Source organism: Nothobranchius furzeri, chromosome 5, assembly GCF_043380555.1.
Source record: "Nothobranchius furzeri strain GRZ-AD chromosome 5, NfurGRZ-RIMD1, whole genome shotgun sequence".
In the NCBI taxonomy this organism is placed as follows: Eukaryota; Metazoa; Chordata; class Actinopteri; order Cyprinodontiformes; family Nothobranchiidae; genus Nothobranchius; species Nothobranchius furzeri.
Window position 1 is genome coordinate 29,358,407 of NC_091745.1, and position 12,817 is coordinate 29,371,223.

A 12,817-nucleotide genomic window follows, 5' to 3' on the forward strand; every position below is an offset into this window, starting at 1 on the left:
TTAAAGGAGGCGAGTGAGTCCAGTTGTCACGTTTTGTTGGTTTCATTAGAACCTCTCCATTAGCTCTGGAGGTATTTGGCTAACAAACACAGAATCAGAACCATATTTGTTTGGCTGAACTGAGGTCTTTGTGTTATTGTAGCTGATTTCCAGCACTTTTTGTAGAACGTTCAAATATTTGTAACAGCAGAAGGTGCATGCTGGTTTTTAGAATGTCTGCTGCTGCTTCCATGTTTGGGCTCCTGGCGAATCAAACTGGAAAACCTCCAGTTCCTCACACAGGTTTCCACTGTTCAGAGTTCTCATTAACCAGGACGTTGTCCACAGAGGAAACAGCAGCTCAGAGCGGTTCTTCATTAGAAACCCGACTTAAACGAATGTTTTTCCTCTGAGGACATTTGCAGGTAACAAATAACAGAGTCGGTCATCTGACATCTAGTTTGGTTTAAAATGAACTCACAGCAACTTTGGCTTGATTCAGGCAGCAGATCCCCCAGAGTCCACCTATAATCCTGGTTTCTACTCATGACCCTCGTGCTCTCACACTGAGAGCAGAAGCAGACAGGCTTCGCCTCCACCTGGATCTCTACAGAATAGTATCAATAGTTTCATCCTCCATCTTTCTCACTTTTTTGGTCTGAACTGAGACGTCCTGTCTCCGATGCCATGAACCCCACCCATCACCTGTCCAGGTCCGATTACAGACAGCAAACCCTTCTTTCACCTCGTGACTCACCTGTATTACGACGTTGGATATTATTTTTATGGTCGATACAAAACATGAAGTTCTAATTCCTATAATGCAATTTCTGCAGTTTTATTCCTGGCTTTCTCGATGCTGTCCAGAATGAGCCATTTTAGCTGCTGCTGGCCACGCCCACCCCTCCCCTCCCCCTCTGGGAGGGGATCAGAACAGAACCGCCGCTCTTACAGGTGAGAGGTGGCTCTATGCCGGGGTGCCCAATCCTGGTTCTGGAGGGCACGTTTTAGTTTTAACTCTACTTCAACACACCTGATTTCAATCAGCAGGTGATTAACAGGCTTCTGCAGAGCCTGATGAGATGCTGCACAGGTGATTCAACCAGTTAATCAAGTGTGTTGGAGCACAAAAACCACAAAACCTGCTGGACACCGGCCCTCCAGGACCAGGATTGGGCACCCCTGCTCTCTGCTCATTTTCCCAACTGTGACATCACAAAAAAGGACTTTTTCAAAGGGCTTGTTTTAGGCAAAGAACTCCTGAAACCAAACACTGACAAAAGCAGAAGAGGCCCACATGACAACATGAAAAGATGCAACAGGTGAGATTTTTTTATTTTAAAATGTCCCTTCAACTAAAATAACCTCAGTAATGATCTTCTACAGGGTTATCTGTGTTCAGCGTTTCTTCCTACTAGTCACGCCACATAAAGCTGCCTATCGACAGCTCCCAGGAGAAGATGTTTCTCTCTGGACTGCCAGAGATGCGTTTTGTAAACAAATCCCCAGATCAGATTTCGTTTGGGTCACATTTGGAACATTAACCTCTCCGCTCTGGCTGACAGAAGCACTCCTGACCCGACTTTCACATCTCGCTCTACTGCTGTAGGAAAGGTCATCATCTTCCAGGTGAGTGGCTGAGGAACGCATTTCCATCTGAGTGAAGTGTCTGGTATCTGACCATAAAGGTCTGATCTTCAGAGAACATCCACGTCACCAGACAGCTGGATGTAAACAAGAGCAGGTCTAAAATGTTTGAGGAGGTGCAGAGAACTAAACCCCACCAAGGTTTTTCTTGTTTTGCTATCGTCTTCTGCAGCTGCAGGACCCCGGCACGCTGCAGTCACGGGGGCCTCATATAACACCTAGCCACCTCACGGTGCTGGTTTTATGTGTTATGTGTTGTTACATGTGTGTAATGAAAAGGTGTCTCCCCTGTGAGGTTAGTGGACCGTTCCAAGCTCTGTTACATGTGATGATTTAAACCAAAACAATAGCGTTCATACTGAAAGTTGAAGTATTTTTCTCCAGACTCTGAAACATGAACCAGAACAATCCGAATGAGCTACAAGATGCTGCTGCAAAAGCACTCCTAGCATCGCTAATGCTAACCAACACAGGCTATCACTGCAGCCTACGGTGTGTGTGTGTGTGTGTGTGTGTGTGTGTGTGTGTGTGTGTGTGTGCGTGCGTGTGTGTGTGTTCCAGCCAGCAGTTTGCCTTGTTCTGATCCATTCAGCTCTGTTGATAATATACAACAACAGAAGCGGCTGAATGGACTGCAGCTCTTTGTGGCGTTTAATTAATCCTGATGTTCTCAGGCTGAGGCTGCTTGTTAGACTTTATGCTGCCAATTAGTTTAATTAAATTTGTTGTGTCAAGAAGGAAACCCTGCAAACAAGCACAAAGAGAAAACACACTCATTTGTTTAATTAGACTTTTGATCCAAACCACTCTGTTTCCAGCTTGTTAGAAGGAAAACTGCCAAACGCCCAGAGTACTCAGAAAGAAAACCCCGGAGACACTTAGGCCTAGTCCACACGTAGCCGGGGTTTTTTTAAAAACGAATATCCGCCCCTCCAAAAACTTGCATCCACACCACCGCGTTTTAAAAACAAACTCTGTCCACACGTACCCGGATAAATACGTTGTTAAGGACATGCCAGACCTGTAGGCGGCAGTAGTTCCTCCGTTCTTAACCTCGTCCTTCGTCTGTGGTCTTCCGCAAGGAGCAGTAATTCCGCTTGCAAAAACAAACAAGCAGAAAGCGCTTGGACAATTGATGGATCGGGTAGTGACAGAGCGCAGCTCTGAAGGCTTCCATGATGTCGGCTAGTGTAAACACAGGTCGCACACGTGATGTCAGCATTTTTTGTCGCGGAAAGTGACGTTGCGGACCTTAAAACTCCGGTTTTGTCCGTCCACACGCAGACACCCAAAACGGAGAAAACGCAGATCTTCACTTTGGCCGGAGTTTTTAAAAAGATCCGTTTTCGTGTGAAAAAACTCCGTTTTCGTGTGGATGACAGGCCAAAACGTAGAAAAATATCTACGTTTTGGCAGATCCCCGGCTACGTGTGGACAGGGCCTCAGACATGTTTGCTGCTCTCAGATCAGCAGCCTGCAGACTGAAGGTGAGTCATCAGGTAAAACCCCTGTTAGTCCCCTGACTCCAAACACTTGCATCATTACATAGGTGCAGAACAACAGCTGATGAGAAACACACACACACATGCGCACACACACACAGGCACGCACACACACGCACACGCGCACACACACACACACGCGCACACACGCACGCACACACACGCACGCACGCGCGCGCACACACACACACGATGTTCTGACCCAGATGGCTGCACAGCTGCAGCGCTATCAAAGGTCCCTGGATTTTGGAGGTCAGGACTTCTCATAAGAAATGTAAGAAAGAAGAAACTGAAGACTGATCAAGAAGTCTGGCCTGTGTTGTTTTCATGCAGCAGAACAACAGCTGCAGATTTTGTAAAATCGTAGACATTTCCTTTTAGTGCAGAATGTTTTCATTTGAACACAACAGGACATTTTTATCATGTTTGTTTTCTGCTGCTCATCTGTGCTTTTGGGATGGATTTCTGTGTAGCGGCTGTGTTTGTGTTGCATGTTTGATTTAAATTAAAGAAGCAGCTTCCAGTTGAGACTGAAACAAGTGGATGTTGTGGAGCAGGGCACAGAGAAAATGAATGAACCCGTCATCTTCATAAAACCAGAGTTTCAAAGGAAGCAGCTGTGTGAACTTGCTTCAACAAAAGCAGGAGTCTTTTAAAATAAGTCTGATTGTTGTTTCCTCTCTGACACACAGCGTCACATGACTTTATTTTATTTTATTTTATTTATTTATTTATTTATTTTTACCGTGTCCTGTCTGGCTGTGAAGCAAGCAGAATTGATGTCTGAATGCTGGTGACAAGCCTTACAGATTTATTCTCAGGTGGAGCATCAAAGCGTCTGCTTTTAATGTCACGCCTGATACTTAAAACTTTATTGTTATTGTTGTTGAATGCTTTGTAATTCTGACCAGACACGGAGACAGAGGTGAAAGAGAAAGGAAGAGAAAAGGTGGAGAGAGAGGAGGGGGGGGTCCACAAAAATAAACAATGAACAAGAGTCTGCTTCTAGACCTGCAGAAAAAAAGCAAAAAGACAAAAAAAAAGGGACACAACAACAATACAACAAGATCTAGCTATCACTGCGTCAACTTGATGAAGAAAATATATAATCAACATTGCTTAACTGAAGAATCACGATAATAAATCACAGTGCATTAAGTGCCCACCATAGTCTTAAGACACGTGTTGAATGTGCCCAAGCCCATACTTTTGAGAGCACCATGTGAGCACCTGTGTGTGTACACGCGCTTGTTTATGTAAGGTTTCTCTATAGGAGCGTCCAACAGAGAGTGTGAGGGGCCACAGATCCGCCCCCCAAAGATGCGCAGGAGACAGGGGGAGCTCCAAGTCCCAGAGATCCAGGCGCTGCCCCACAACACAGGAACCCCAAGCAACCAGGAAAGCCCCCGCCCCCCTCGAGAGGCACAGAGGATCGCCCCGGGGGGCCACAACCAGCAGCCGGCAGAGTACCGGGAGATATCAGCGGCAAGCCCACAGGCCCGCCCGCAGCCTCCCACCCCCTAGCCGGCCGAGCCCGGGACCCAGTGACCCGGGACCCAGGGGCTACCACCCCCGCCGGGGACCCAGCAGAGCCCAGGGACCCAGACCCCACCAGGCAGCCACCGGGATCTATCAGGCAGATGCCAAAATCTTAAACCCCCAGACCCGGTTGCCACGAACACTCAGGCAGACCAAGGCACAAGCCCCCACACCAGGTGTGGCAGGGGGAGGGGGGACAGAGATCTATATCATCAAGAGAAGTTCCAGGAGAGGGGAGGAGTCAAAGGCCCCACCTGACATATACAGTCATACACAAACACAGTCACACGCTCCCTCCCTCATGCTCACACATGCACATACAACCCAAGACTTACAAAAATGCATGCCGGACACCCACTCATGCTCCCCATACACACCCTATTCACTCTGGTCCCGGTACTGCTGCACATTGGGTACAACCATCACCGGTAACCAGAGTTTGACCCTTTCTGCTGGGGTGCTGATGAGCAGGCTCCCCCGCCCAACGCTGAGCACAGCAACCCACCACCCCAGACCCCAACCAGACGGCCAGATCTCCCTCCTAGCCTCCAGCGCCAGGAAGCCAAGCAACAACAGAGGTGGCTAAGACCCCCTACTCTCCCTCCGCCTGCTCCACATGGCTTTAAACAAACCCTAACACCAGTCATGGTTCTGGTACCAGTCCAGTTTAATAACCAGAATCATCCTACTTTAACCTGCACTTCAGAGACCCTGGAGGTCCGTAAAGAGTCCAGAAGTCTTTCAGAAAATGAGAAGCTGTTTGATCTGCGGGAGGATTGGTTCAGTGGAAATGATCCCAGTTAGGGAGCAGATGATGAGGACTAATTCACATGATGACTCTCTGAGAGGATCTGCCCTCACGGAGACGACGGAGGATCACAGAGACCAAGATCCAGCATCTGAACACACTCCGCTTTGATCACACTCATCTTTGAACCTAACTAATGAGGTGAAATGAAGAAACGTCTCATAATCACAATTTTTAACAAATAACAACAACAACAAACTTCTGTGCATAAAGAATGGGTTATTTTGAATTTTGTGGACATGTTGTAGCTTATACGTTTTTATTGCATTTTAATCTTTTCCTTAAGTGTATTTTATTCCTCTATGTCAGCACCTTGGCCAGCGACAGCTGTTATAAGTATACGTATAAGTAATGTTGGATGGCTGATACCAGCCGACCCTGTTAACTGGTTTCATAAACAGAGGCTGGTCGCAAAATTAGAATGTCATGAAAAAGTTGATTTATTTCAGTAATTCCATTCAAAAAGTGACATTTGCATTTTAGATTGATTCATTACAGACAGACTGATATGTTTGAAATGTTTGTTTTGTTAATTTTGTTCAGCCAAACTTTATTTGTACCGCACCTTCCACTGCCGTTACGGAAGCCCATAATCAATCAATCAATCAATCAAATTTTATTTCTAAAGCGCTTTTCAAACAAAGTGTTATTCAAAGTGCTTTACAAAATGAACCCAGATTCCCATAACAGGTTAAAAACATTAACAAACATATGCAAGCACACGCACACACACACAGACTCACACACACACACACACGAGTAAAAATTATATTAGGCTGAGTCCAGATGAGCCAAGTATGGTAACACAAGGAAACGCCATCAGAGGAGCCGTCTGTCCCGGCAGCATCAGGTCTTCCACACTAAGTCAGGGCGCTCAGTGGAGGGGGAGCATAGACCCCCACCTATAGAGCGCCCAGGAAGCTACAGTCGACCACCGCTCCTGGGGCAGAGGGCCCCCACAGAGGAAACACTGGATTAAAATGAGTAAAAATGTAATAAAAGAGCTAATATAAATGACAAAAATTAGAAAATAAGTAATAAATAAAATCATAGACAGTAAAATAATAATTTAAATAATAAAACTGTGCTAAAATATAATTATATAGAACATGCAAAGCAAGTAATAAAATATAATCATGTAAAACGAGAAATAAAACTAGTAAATATTTAGATAAAAGCTAACCTAAAAAGATGGGTCTTGAGTCTTGACTTAAAAACATGAACGTTCTCTGCGGCCCTGAGGTCCTCTGGCAGCTCGTTCCAGAGGCGAGGGCCATAACACTGGAAGGACGCCTCGCCGTGAGTTTGTGTCCTGACTTTAGGGATGACCAGGAGACGCCTGCCAGAGGAGCACAGAGGCCGCGAGGGTTCATATTGTAAAAGCAGTTCTGATAGATAAGAAGGCTCAAGACCGTTAAGACACTTAAAAACCATTAGAAGAACCTTAAAATGGATCCTGAAACATACGGGGAGCCAATGCAATGATTCTAAAACTGGTGTCATGTGCTCCCGCCTCCTGGTCTTCATCAGGACACGTGCTGCTGGATGTTGTAGAAGTTGTAAGCCTGAGATGCTCTTTTTGGGAAGACCAGAAAGCAGGGCATTGCAGTAGTCTATCCTACTGGTGATAAAAGCATGCATCAGCATCTCCGTATCGGCCCGAGAGAGAATGGGGCGGACTCTGGCGATGTTCTTTAGATGATAAAAACCTATTTTTGTGATATTTTTAATGTGTGGGATAAAAGTCAGCTCAGAGTCAAAAATCACACCCAGGTTCTTCACTTGTTCAGATGGATTAAAAGACAGAGATTGTAATTTCGGTAAAAGCTTCTCTCTCTGGGCCTCAGGACCAATGACTAAAACTTCAGTTTTGTCCTGGTTGAGCTGGAGAAAGTTCTCTGCCATCCAGGATTCGATGTCTAAAATGCAGTTAAAAAGTGCATCCATTGACCGAGAGTCATCCGGAGACACGGAGATGTACAACTGTGTATCATCAGCAAAACTGTGAAAGTTGACCCCGTGTCTCCTGATGACACTGCCAAGAGGGAGCATATAAAGATTAAAAAGCACTGGGCCTAAAATTGAACCCTGGGGCACACCACATGTAATCCCATGGACCCTAGAGGAACAGGTATCCAAACTCACCATGAAAGTCCTGTCTGTGAGGTAGGATGTGAACCATCTATGTACAGCACCAGAGAGGCCAATCTGTTGTAAACGAGTTAAAAGAATAGTGTGGTCTACTGTATCGAAGGCAGCACTTAGATCCAGTAGAACCAACACTGTCAACTTCTGTTTATCATAATTTACTCTAAAATCATTTAAAATCTTCAGAAGGGCTGTCTCGGTGCTGTGGTTCACCCTAAAACCAGACTGAAATTTCTCTAGGACATTATTAGTGTTTATAAAATCATTTAGTTGATTTAAAACCAACTTTTCTAAAATTTTGCTTAAAAATGGTAAGTTGGATACCGGTCGATAATTGTTTAATTCATTAAAATCTAAATTGCTCTTCTTCAACAGGGGCCTCACCACCGCCCTTTTAAAGGCAGCAGGAAAGACCCCCGTCTGAAGGGAGCAATTCATCAGGGTTAAAAGGGCAGTGAACAATAAAACACTTAAAAGCAGCATTCAAAATGAATAAAACGATAAAACAGACATGATAAAAGACTAAAAGCATATCACGTGAAAGCCAAACGATAAAAATGAGTCTGAAGACCTGCAGTGATGGCGACTGATGACAAGTGGGAGCTGGGATCAGATAGGAGCCAGGACAGAAAAGGCCCGATCACATCTTATACCTCGTTGGTAATTCTTGATCAGCCGAGTGTAGGGAGCGTGAAGGAGCGTGTATTTGTAGAAACCCAGCCAGATATGGCGGGGCAAAGTGGATCCGCTCCTTTTGACCATGTTTTTTAGATGTGTGGTCAAACATTGTTCAACTCTGAGCAACACTTTTACAGAAAGGATCTTTTCGTCATGATCTTTTGAAGATGCTTTGTGTTCTGAGTTGTTTATCCATCCTGTGTGAACCCAGCAGGAGGCGGAAGCTCTGCTCAGGATGTCTATTTATTACCAACTGATGCTGTACAGAAGAAAGCACCACTCCGAGGTCCCTGTGGGCCAGTTCTCCTCCTCTGTGGGTCTGAAGTCTTCAGGTCACCTTGTGACCTCATCTCTGCTTTCCAGCTGATTTCCAGCTGCTCAAAGTTTAAGCTACTTTTGACGGATTGGCTCATTAGGAGGATAACACTTCCATCTTTGGAGGCTGATAAAGAAAACAGAGTAGTTTCCACTTCAGGTGGTCTTCATTAGTTTGAGTTTAGTTCTGATCTCCTCTCATCTTCTATCACACTTAAACTAAAATAAAATCTGGTGAAGCGACGCTTTTATGAGACTCCACATTTGGGTCACTAATCTGTGCAGCAGCTGCTTTGTGATTCCACGTTTATTCATGATCAACTAAAATCTAAATATTGTAAAGCAAAGATTTGAAGTGGGTGGAGAGTGAAAGCCAAGAGCTCTTAAAGCTCTTGACTATACCTTTAAAACATGCAGAGACACAGCAGGACTGCAACAGCTGCTGTGGGAGGCACTACGACCACGGGCCTCAGTCCGACCGCCAAATGAACTTTCTGTTGCATCGACCTCAGACAGCTCGTCTATCACTCCAATAGGCTTTCAGGGATGTCAGTCAGCAAAGCCCCACCCCCAGGTAGGAGGACGAAGGACTTGTCCTTTTCCAGCTGGACTATCAGGTTAAAGGGAGGAATTTCCTCGGAGATCCTCTCTGCAGTGGGATGGATGCAGAAAACTTTCTACTCAGGCTGATTTGATCTGTTACGCTGAGATTCAGGCCACATGATTTTCCGGAACTGCGCTGCTCTGGGTGGCTGCATGTTGGAGTAGCTCTGTTGACTATGTGTAAGTTTTGCCTTTTCTTGGACGTTTTTTCTTCTAGTTTCTCAAGAAAACAGTATTTTTTTGGACATTTTACTTTTCTGTTTCTGGTGCTGTGAAGCTTGGAGGATTTTTACTGCTATTTTTTTCACTTTTTTCACTTTTTGAGCATTTGTTATGATGCGTAACCATGGCAACAAGCTGGTTTACAACCGGGAGCAGCTGATTAACATTGGGAAGGCTGAAATAATACCTCAACTGAAGCCACAAATCCCAAATGAGCTAAAACGCAAGAAGTGTGGGTGCAGAGCGGGAGCAAAACGGAGACGGAGAAAGAGGAAATTCAAACCGTCTCTTCTGTCGATCATAACGGGCAATGTGAGATCACTGGCCAACAAGATGGAGGAACTCCAAGCCCTTTCAAGGACTCAGCCAGAGTGGTAGCCAGAGAGGACTCGGCAGTGCAGTGTTATGTGTTTCAGTGAGACGTGGCTGCAGGACCATATCCCCGATTCCAGCGTCTCTCTGCCAGGATTCCTAACTGTACGAGCAGACAGAGATCTGAAGAGGAGCGGGAAAAGAAAAGGAGATGGAGTGGCAGTGCTTGTCAACAACATATGGTGCCATCCAGGTCATGTTTCAGTGAAATGTCATCTCTGCAGCCCAGATGTTGAACTCTTGGCAGTAAGTTGTCGCCCATATTATTTGCCAAGAGAGTTCACCAGTGTTGTCTTGGCAACCGTTTATATTCCACCTTCAGCCATTGTTGAAAATGCATGTGATGCCATCAGTTCCGTTGTTGCTAAGCTACAAACCCAGCACCCCAATGCATTTGTGGCTATATCTGGTGATTTCAATCATGCCTCGCTCTCTGCTACACTTCCAACATTTCAACAGTTTGTCAGCTGCTCCACCAGAGAAAACAAGACATTGGATTTGTGTTATGCAAATGTAAAGAATGCATACATGTCCAAAACAAGACCTCCTCTGGGACAATCAGCTCACAATCTTGTTTTTCTCTGCTCGGAATACAAACCACTTGTTCAGAGGCAACCTGTGACAACAAGAACTGTTAGAAAATGGTCACAGGACGCTGAAGAAGCCCTGCAGGGTTGTTTTGAGACCACAGATTGGATGACTCTCTGCCAAGGATATGAAGAGGACATCAATGCAATGACTGGATGTGTCACTGACTATATAAACTTCTGTGTGGACAACATCATACCCACCAGAACAGTGAGATGCTTCGCTAATAACAAACCCTAGATCACCAGTGAACTGAAGAATCTGCTAAATGAGAAGAAAAGAGCCTTCAAGGAGGGAGACAGGGAATTATTGAGGAGTATACAGAATCAACTGAAGATCAAGATCAGAGACAGCAAGGAGGCATACAGGAAGAAGCTGGAGAACAAACTACAGAGGAACAATATCAGAGATGTCTGGTCAGGGATGAAGAAGATCACAGGCTTCAAGCAGAGGAAGGATTGCACAGATGGCAGCCTGGACACAGCCAATGAACTGAGCAAGTTATTCAATAGGTTCAGTTCTGGAACAAACCCAGCATCATCCTCACCTGTCCCCAGCCAATCAGACAACCCATCCTCCTCTGATCCAACATTTTCCTGTCACACACCAGCTCTTTTGTCCTCTAACACAGTCATGGACTCTTCTGGTTCTATAAATCTGTCTTCAACCAAGTCAGGAGATGCTGCTGCCCCAGTTACCTCCCCCTCCCACCCATCTGTCTCTAGAAGTCAGGTGAAGAGGCAGCTGGAGAGACTGAACAGGAACAAGGCTGCAGGTCCAGATGGTGTCAGCCCCAGAGTACTGAAGGCCTGTGCAGAGCAGCTCTGTGGGATTCTGCAGCACCTCTTCAACCTCAGCCTGGCCCAGGAGAAGGTTCCAGTCCTGTGGAAGACATCCTGCCTTGTTCCAGTTCCAAAGAAAACTCGCCCGTCAGTCAATGACGACTACAGACCGGTTGCCCTGACATCCCACATCATGAAGGTCCTGGAGAGACTCCTGTTGGTCCACCTGAATAAGCAAACTAGAACATATCAGGACCCGCTGCAGTTTGCTTATCGCCATGGAGTTGGAGTTGAAGATGTCATCATCCAGCTGCTTCAGCCAACCCACTGTCATCTGGACAAAGCAGGCAGCACTGTCAGGGTCATGTTCTTTGATTTCTCCAGTGTATTTAACACAATCCAGCCTGATGTTCTTTGCCAGAAACTCCAGAAGACACAGGTGGGGGCCTCAACTATCGCCTGGATTAAAGACTACCTGACAAACAGGCCACAGTTTGTGAGGCTGAAGAACTGCACATCAAACCAGGCAATCAGTAACACTGGAGCACCACAGTGGACTGTACTCTCACCATTCCTTTTCACCCTGTACACCTCAGACTTCCAGTACAAATCAGAGACCTGTCATCTACAGAAATACTCAGATGACTCTGCAGTTGTCGGGTGTATCAGAGATGGACAGGAAGCTGAGTACAGAGAGCTGGTGGAGCGCTTTGTGGCATGGTGTGGAAACAGTCATCTGACCTTGAAGGTGAACAAAACAAAGGAGGTGATTTTAGACTTCAGAAGAAACAGGGTGGAGTCAAACACTGTTTCCATCATGGGAGAAGAAGTGGAGGTGGTTGAGGAATACAAGTACCTTGGAGTTCACCTGGACAACAGACTGGACTGGAGAAAGAACAGCGAAGCTGTTTACAAGAAGGGACACAGCAGACTGCACTTCTTGAGGACGCTTAGGTCCTTCAATGTCTGTAGCAAGATGCTGCAGATCTTCTACAAGTCTGTTGTTGAGAGTGTAATCTCTTCAGCCATCGTCTGTTGGGGTAGCAGCATCAGAAGCAGGGACCTGAAAAGGCTCAACAGCCTAATAACAAAGGCTGGTTCTGTTCTGGGGACGACTGTGGAACCGCTGGAGGAGATAATGCAGAGAAGGATTCTCCAGAGAATCAAGAAAATGATGGACAACCCTGAGCATTCTCTTCACAAGACTGTCCGACAACGGAAGAGTGTCTTCAGTCAGAGGCTTCTTCAGTTTGGCTGCAACACTGACCGCTACTGGAGATCCTTCCTGCCAACAGCCATTGTAATATACAACAACTCTTTGATGACTTGATTATTATTATTCTGAGCTACTACAGCAATCAATTTCCCTCTGGGATTAATAAAGTATTTTTGAACTGAATTGAATTGAATAGAATGATGCTGCGGGTTTAAACCCTGTTAGAGCAGCTTCAGCAACATCTGTCTCACAGCAGAAAACTATCATCTAAACTAAGGATTTAAGTCATTTATTTTACATTTTTATGAGTAAAAACATACATTTCTGTAAATAGTTTATGAATATCTTGTGTGTTGCTTTGTAGGTGTCCTGGATTATCTTAAAGCAGGGTTTCCAGAACTGCAGCTGGTTTAACGAA

General features: G+C 45.5%; 1 protein-coding gene across 1 annotated transcript in view; it reads right to left on the reverse strand.

The window, feature by feature from the left end:
• The window catches only part of doc2a (double C2-like domains, alpha), a 111,949-nt gene that overhangs the window by 15,534 nt on the left and 83,598 nt on the right, over positions 1-12,817 (reverse strand). The window lies entirely within an intron of this gene.